At 41.0% G+C, this 7,661-nt stretch overlaps 1 long non-coding RNA gene across 2 annotated transcripts; it reads right to left on the bottom strand.

The window, feature by feature from the left end:
* Positions 1 to 3,163: 3,163 nt before the first annotated feature.
* On the bottom strand, positions 3,164 to 7,103 carry LOC146709104 (uncharacterized). Of its 2 annotated transcripts, none has more exons than XR_014920639.1 (4): positions 6,977 to 7,103; positions 4,316 to 4,375; positions 3,641 to 3,777; positions 3,164 to 3,315 (listed from the first exon to the last, which is right to left on the bottom strand). It is a non-coding gene; the product is annotated as an uncharacterized LOC146709104 (long non-coding RNA). The 2 variants fall into 2 exon arrangements; XR_014920640.1 differs by having other exon boundaries at positions 3,164 to 3,312.
* Between the last annotated feature and the right edge of the window lie 558 nt (positions 7,104 to 7,661).

The following is a 7,661-nucleotide window of genomic DNA, read 5'->3' as shown; positions in this document are numbered from 1 at the left end:
GTCGTTATTACCGCGTTGTTTGGAAAATACGGCACACTTAAAATCAATCCTTTGATTTTTCTGAAAATCGACAGTGCCCCTTATAATCCCGTGTGCCTTATGTGTGAATTCTGGTTGTGTTTACTGACCTCGAAACGATTTTATGTACACGGCGCTCGAAAATCTGTCAAATGTTTTAGTACGACTTTGCTAAGCTACGAAGCCGCACCGCTTGATGGATTGTTGGAGTATTACGGCTATCGTAGGCAGGAGCCTCGCGGAGTGATACGTACTATGCTTCAACACAATATTACCGTATTGTGTGTGTATAACCTCTTTTTAAGTTTTGTGGATATTATACATGGTTATGCTGAGGATATGTCGGCCAATTTCCACTGGAAATGCCTTTTGGTTAAACTGTCAGCAAGGAATTTGCATTTGCACTGTTAATTTTTTATATAACTTTAATGCATTTAAAAAAGCTGCTTGTTTACGTGAAAATACATTGATGTTTGTTTTTTTGCACTAATAAAGTTGTGGAGTTGTAAAGTATTTTGTCTAGTGTTAATTATATCATCAGTTATATCGTTATCGCAAATTTTCAAATGTATATCGTGATAAATATTTTTGGTCATATCGCCCTGCTCTAATAGAGAGCTAATTCAGATTAATTCAGGAACATTTTTAGTGCAAATTGTACCTGTTGGATCTGAAAAAAACAACAACAACACACACACATTACGAGAATCTGAGGTGTCATATTGAGCTGAAGCTTTTGGTCAATCTATTGAGTGAAAAATTCCTAGAGAACTGAATTTTACTGTTCGGTTTTATGGGGCAGTTAAAAACACTTAATACTCCTTATTTTCTTTTAAAAGTAATCCCTTTTTGATTGCATCAATAGTCTGCAAGGGAGAGTGGGAGGAGATTCTACTGGGAAAGAATAGCTTAAAAAAAAAAAGAAAACACTGTTAAACCAACAAAGAAACCTTTAGAAAACCCTGAAATGAATTCACTTTTGGGACTATGAACTTCAGAATGTTGGGTTTGGAAATGTGAGTGTGAGCTAGTTCAGTTTAAACACTGAGACAGTTTTTGCAAAACTAACATAAAGATTTCACACACAGATTCATTTATTACACAATCTATAAACCACAACCGACACACACACACACACACACACTCATTGGGTTTTCGTACAGAATATGCATTCACATGTTTATTGCTTGATTGTGATTGGGGGTGCGTGTAACTTCCCTGGGCTCAGCCAGATCTGCGCTAAGCAGTTATGTGCTAATTAAGGTCTGGCCAGGAGTGGAGGGCTGGTGATAAGGCCCGTCTCTGGCCTGGTTACATACACCCACACACTTTTGGGAACAGTCTTTCCTCTAGAACCACCGTTTCAGTAGCATTCACTGATTATCAAGCAGGTTTCAACTGATTACTGAGAATTTGCCATATGGGAGCCAGACGGGGAATTCCTGTCAGGTTATAGAAACCAAAAAGGAAAGAAAGTCTATGATAATGTTGCATTAACCTGTTAGGCTAAACTGTTAAACAACACTGACCTGCTGCCTAAATCCTATAGCAGGCCAAAACACACAGCTGTTCTTCCCGTGTCTCTCCATAACCATAAATGGAGCATTCGATAAGTAAGGGTTGGGCTACAATGGCGTTAAAACAATTTCGAGTCACACATGCTGTTGCAGAGGCAGTAAATCAATTAAAAAGTTTTTTCACAAAAAAAAAATGCACATCTTTCAATAGTTGCACCCACGCATGCATCTTTTGGTTTCCTCATCTTCCATGAGCTAAACTAGATCATTCCCTGCTTTTCGGCCCATTCCTCCGCTCCGCATTCCTTTGTATTTGATCACAGCTGATGTTTATCTCTCACTCCATTCTTCTCCTTCACAAATCAAACACAAGTCTACATACAAACTCTTACTGAATAAGAGACGTGGCAAAAACCTTAGCAGTTCATTGTGACAACTCAGCAGTCCACGCTATGCCTGGGTGAATGTCTGTTTTCAATGCGGCATTCCTCTCTGTAAAGATTAGGCAAAACACAGCAGTGGAGACATGGATCACAGATTGTTAGGAATTCATGTCTAAACCATTAGTGGCTAAATTTCATAAAAGATATTAAGAAAGAAGGCAAGGCTAACAGAAGTAAAGCACAATGCCCCAAAGATAAGATATGAAGCAGAGAAAAGAGCAACTCAGTGACTGAGAAACATGTTACGGAGTACTGTATGTGGGCTGGTTCACTGGAAGGATGACTTGTTTGGAACAAGACCAATCTACAGGCTACATGTCTGTATGAAACTGAGCCAAAATACACACACACACAGCACTCCAGTGACCTCCACCACCCTGAACATGATAAGCCAGGACACGCTCCAGTTCTAACTGTGTGTGTTTATCTATATAACTGAAAGAATGAAAGCGTGAGGGAACACACACACACACGAGCCATTGAGTTTTAGGATCCGTGCGTGTGTGTGTGTGTGTGTGTGTGTGTGTGTGTGTGTGTGAGAGAGCACATGGTTAACTTACAGTTTTTGTTATAATAAGCAGGAGGAAAGCCCCTGTAGATAAACTGGCCACAGTGGAGTACAAACCAGCTGAGCTGCAGTGTGTGGACAAACAGAGCTACTGTAAACTCTACTGCCTTACTTAAAGTCACAACCAAGGGGCTCGCCCTAAAGAAATTATAACAAATATGTTTTTTTGTTAACTGCAATACCAGTGTGATACCAGACCTATGTGCAATCTGAATGCAGTCACTTACAATGATGCATCTAGAATTCTTAAATCTTAAATCCCCTCAACGTTTTACAAACCACAACTTTCCTCTTTTGGTTCACCCCAATGTCCCTGGTACTGTAAATTGTTTTTAGCTAGAGCTAGCATGCAAAAGTATAGCGATTTACACATTTGCATAACAAGAAAAAGAAATATCTCCGGTTCAACCTCAGGAGGAGACACAAATCACTTTGGGAGCCTGCATCAGGAAGGCATGCAAAACTACCCACTGTGGTGACCCCTTGTGAATAAGGCAATAGCCAAAAGCAGCTTGGCAGAAAAAAGTCTATCCTACCTGCACAGCACCAGATAGAAGACTATAACTATACATGTGTAACATCAAGACTGTGGGGCGGGATTCTCATTTGCACTGGAAAGTTTATTTTAAAATGTGAGCATGGGCACAGAGAAGAGATGCTGTGGACAGCCACGGACAAAGGAAAGAGAGAGTATGAGAGATCCATCCCATCGTCCCTGTCCTACTTTCCCTTACAGCTCTCCTTCTCTCTCTCTCCCATTTCTGGTCTTCTGGGAAAGATCAGTGAAAAAAAGAAAAAAGAAAAAAAAAATAGTTTGTCAGCAAAGTTCAGGCTATACTGTACATCCAGTGCTGTTTCCTCCTAATTCAAAGCTTCCCCTCTGGAACGCTGACAGTAGAGGAGGAGCAGAAATCCATTTTACACTGCAGGGAAAAATTCATAGTGCTTGGATCCATAAACAAGTAAGAATGCAAATAGTGCACACATCCACTATAAAAATTTTATTTTTGGGAGGGAAAAATTCCTTTACATGACAAAGAATGCCAGATGACTTCTGCCATTTGACGGGTGAATGAGTGGTTTCAACTGCCTACCTCTAAATAGGGGCGTTGCACAATCAAGAAGACAGGTAACCACATGCAGATGCTGGTAGAAAAGGTCACCAGAGCTTTGTTGATATTAGCCTACATCTCGATCTTTGCAGGTGAAACACACTGCAAGTCAAAGCACCCTGAATATCATTAAAAAAAAAAAAATCAACAATCTGTTTTATTTCTGGTCATGCTTTCATTTGTTACATCACTGCCAGGCAACACAACAATAAATAGAAAGGGACATGAGGTGATGCCTGCACTTCAGAGAATAAGTCAAGCTCTGCTGTTTTTTGGATTGTGCTGCCTTGACTGTTCTGGTCAGTTTTAACACACAAACAATAAAACTGTGCAGTGGTTTCAATCACTCTTTGTCACGAGGCAGCTTCCCCCCACTGATGCCCATTGTAGAAGTCTGCTCAACCTTTTGCGTGTAGACACGTGTACAAGTGGCACAGACCGTTTGTCAATGCTGCACAAACAATGCATCTTCAGTATGCAGAGAAGACAATGACTAAATAGCAGACTGACATATCATTGTGTACTGGTGACAGCACTGGTAACCGCAGGACAGCAGGACTTGTTTACTGCAGAGGAGGAATTTACCAATCTTCTTGACTTCAATTGCTCACTGTGTGCATGTGTTTCTGTGGAGAACCGCAGTGCCTTGTGCATTACCTTCCTGTCATACCGAACAATGGGTTGTTTTACAAAAACCACACTCCTGCCTCCTTGGATCTGGGTGGAGAGACAGAAACGGAGCGGAGGTAAAAATGTCTGTGATGGAGACATTACGGGTGGAGAGATCATCTGTCATACATTTCAGTGTGTATATGTGCATGTACTTTGCACTTAGCTCTGTGTGTGTGTGTGTGTGTGTGTGTGTGTGTGTGTGTGTGTGTGTGTGTGTGTGTGTGTGTGTGTGTGTGTGTGTGTTCTCCTGGCATGATTGAGCGGGCCCCTTGGCCGTGCCAAGGCTGCGGTATTCTCCAGCCAGCAGCAGAGGCAGAGGAGCACAGATACTTCATTATGGCCTCATTCATCACCCCTGGGACAGCTTGGCAATGCTCTCAGTTCCCCTCCTTCTCCTCCTCCTTCTCCTCCTGCCTCCCTCTAACCTCACCTCTCTACTTGCAGCTGTACAGGTCCCTCGCTCAGCATCTCCTATACATCTTTCACCTCACCTCCCTCTCTTAGCACACACTCCCTCTGTGCTTCTCCTCCTTCTTTCCCCTGGCCTGGCACTACTTTCTCTTATTGTTGCTTCGCTCCAGTGTTTCCCCTCTCTCGCTTTACTTACCTTTGTTTAACCTTCACTCAATACCCTCTTACAAGTTTTTAATTAACTCTCTCTAATCCTCTGTGTCCCTCTGTCTTAAACCTTCCTCCCATGCATTCATTAACTGCCTTTCTGGATTTGTCTCCTTTTCCCCCTCAACTCAGGTCATTTTTCATTCTTCTTACTCCTCCTCCTATAACGACTCTGCGTTGTTGTTTGCTGAATTAGCCAAGTGTAGAAGCTACTACATTTTCACCTTCTCTCAGTGATCACAGTTTGACAGTAGAAATATCTGGAGAACCACTGATGTATAATGCTGTGTGTATAAGTAAACAGTCTGGCGCTTTGCAAAAAAAACACAATTTGCTTCTTTTTTTCCAAGAGAAGAAGGAAGAAGATTGATGCAATGATATGTGCCTCAAGCACAGAGCATTGGGAGCCTATTAGCCTTGCTTACCATATGGACTGAAAGCACAGGGAATCAAACAACTGTGGCTCTCAAAAATAAATTAAATAAGAAATAAACAAAAAGACTCCTAGCAGCACATATGAATGTGGTCTACAATCCAGACAGCAGGACGTTTCTGTGCCACTGCTATATAAGGTATAAGGTTGACAGGTTGTTGTTATGTTACCACGGAAATGCAAAACGATGAAAATGACGTGGTCATTATACTTAAGCTCCATCAATTACACTTTTTTTTTCACCAATACTGATCAAACCCATCAATCAATTGTTAGGAAACCTACGCAAACAAACACAATAAGACTCTAAAAGTCAGCACTCTGAAGCAACAGTCAGATTTTTAATTTGGCTGTGACTCTTCAAATCAAGCCTTCACTTATCCATGGAGCAACATGTGCTCTGCTTGTGGTTAACTGATGAGAGAAGCTCAAATCTGAGGTTGAGTGAGTGTTACCGGTCGAGCCTTTCCTGCTAAAGAATGTGGACTTGTAAGTAACCTGTATGTGACGTAGATCCAGTGTTGTGGGAATTGACGGACTCTTATACTGACAGCCACTGTGTAATGAAAGCCAACAGGGTTACAATACAGTAAGTTACTACAATCACAAATAAAGTATTTAGATGTGCTTCAGTTATCTACATGTGAAAAAGTTTACAAAGTTCGCGAGTATATTAATTGTTGTAGATAACATCTGAATCTAGTTCTGACAACTGGCAAAATTATGATTAATGAGCAGCCCTAAAACTAGAGATGCACCGATCAATCAGCCAGGGACTGGAATCAGCCGATTTCCAACATTTTTGGCCAAGACCAGCGACTGGCTGGTTAGCCTCACACGTGTCTGATTATAGGCCAGTCCATTTTATGCATGCAAAACACATGCACGACAGCAAGTCTATCATTTTGCTAACTATTCAACCTTAGGTTCCTACCCTTTTTGGCTAACGCTAAATTTAAATGCTTTAAAATTGAACTGGGGACAAATAATTGAGTAAAGAAACCTCCCAATCATGTCATTACAGTCACAGTGATTCTGCACAGAACTGCTGAACAGATTGATTAGCTACAATTTGTCATCCAGCTACTAGATATTTTTCTGCCCTGCACTAGTATTCATACATTTACCTTTATACACTGATTTAATAAACAAGGTATGCACAAACTAGGAAGGCTCAGACGTGGTTGTCGGCAAATTTTATTTTATATTATTAAATTTGGAAAAGAGAGAGAGAGGTTCCATTCTCTCTAGTGAGTGCTGAGGGCCAATAGACTATGGAGCTCAGTGAAACAAGAATGCCATAGGTATCAATCTCCCTATTCAGGTATCAATCTCCCTATTCGGGTTGTAGAAACGAAGCAAACAGCCATAGTATCCAAAGAGTTAAGCTACTGGTCAGTGTAGGCAGCAGTTAGGCTTTAAAGTTTTTTCAACCCCCCCCCCCCCAAAAAAAAGATAAAAATACACATACAGCACAGAATCTACCAGAATCTACTGATTGGCTCTCACACAACTTTTCCTAACCCCAATAATGTGAGTATACATTGCATTTTTTGTGTGTGGGTGTGTTTAGACTATAAGAGTGGGGCGCCTACCTGCTATCCCATATGGTTGGCATTCAGCCTAATTAAAGCATTTGTTGGCCCACAAACTGGGTGTATTACCAGAAGTGCTCCTCTAAGTCCTGTATTTATGGCAACTTGGCATTAAAATAGACAAGGATAAAAGGAGACTGGAGAAAACTCTGATTTCTGTGCATGTTGCCATAGAGACGGGAGAAAAGTTCCCAGGCAACACAGCAGCTAACCAGCAATGCCAACTTACATGCTCACATTATGACTGTAAATCGTTCCACTGCGTTTTAACATGTGATTTCACTGTTAATCATCTTTTAGTTGACTTTGAGTCATGAAGATGTATTTTAATGAGGCATATCACACCAAAAAATCATTTTGAACCAAATAGCCAAAATAATGACGCTTTGTTGAAAGATTAACAGATGTACCCTTACCCAACTCACTTTTGCCACCTATGACACTGATCATACTGACACTTATATAGCCTACAGTAGACTCCTCAACAGTGTTTTCCACTCTCTAAAGAGACAGAGCACATATAAGTGCTGCCCACACCAGAGGGGAAAACAATTCATGACTCTCCATTGACTTTGCATAGCGTGAAAGTGCTTCCTTGTCAGTTCTGTCTGCCAACAAAAAAATAAAATAAATAGAAAACATAAAAAACCCTGATAACTGTCCAAAAGCTGCAGTTCAGTAAGAT

This window comes from Copadichromis virginalis, linkage group LG5 (genome assembly GCF_057382275.1).
Source record: "Copadichromis virginalis isolate Kocher_CV1m ecotype Utaka linkage group LG5, C_Virginalis_male_GT1.1, whole genome shotgun sequence".
NCBI lineage: Eukaryota > Metazoa > Chordata > Actinopteri > Cichliformes > Cichlidae > Copadichromis > Copadichromis virginalis.
The sequence above is the reverse complement of the archived record's forward strand: the minus strand, read 5'-3'. Positions and strand labels throughout refer to the sequence as shown.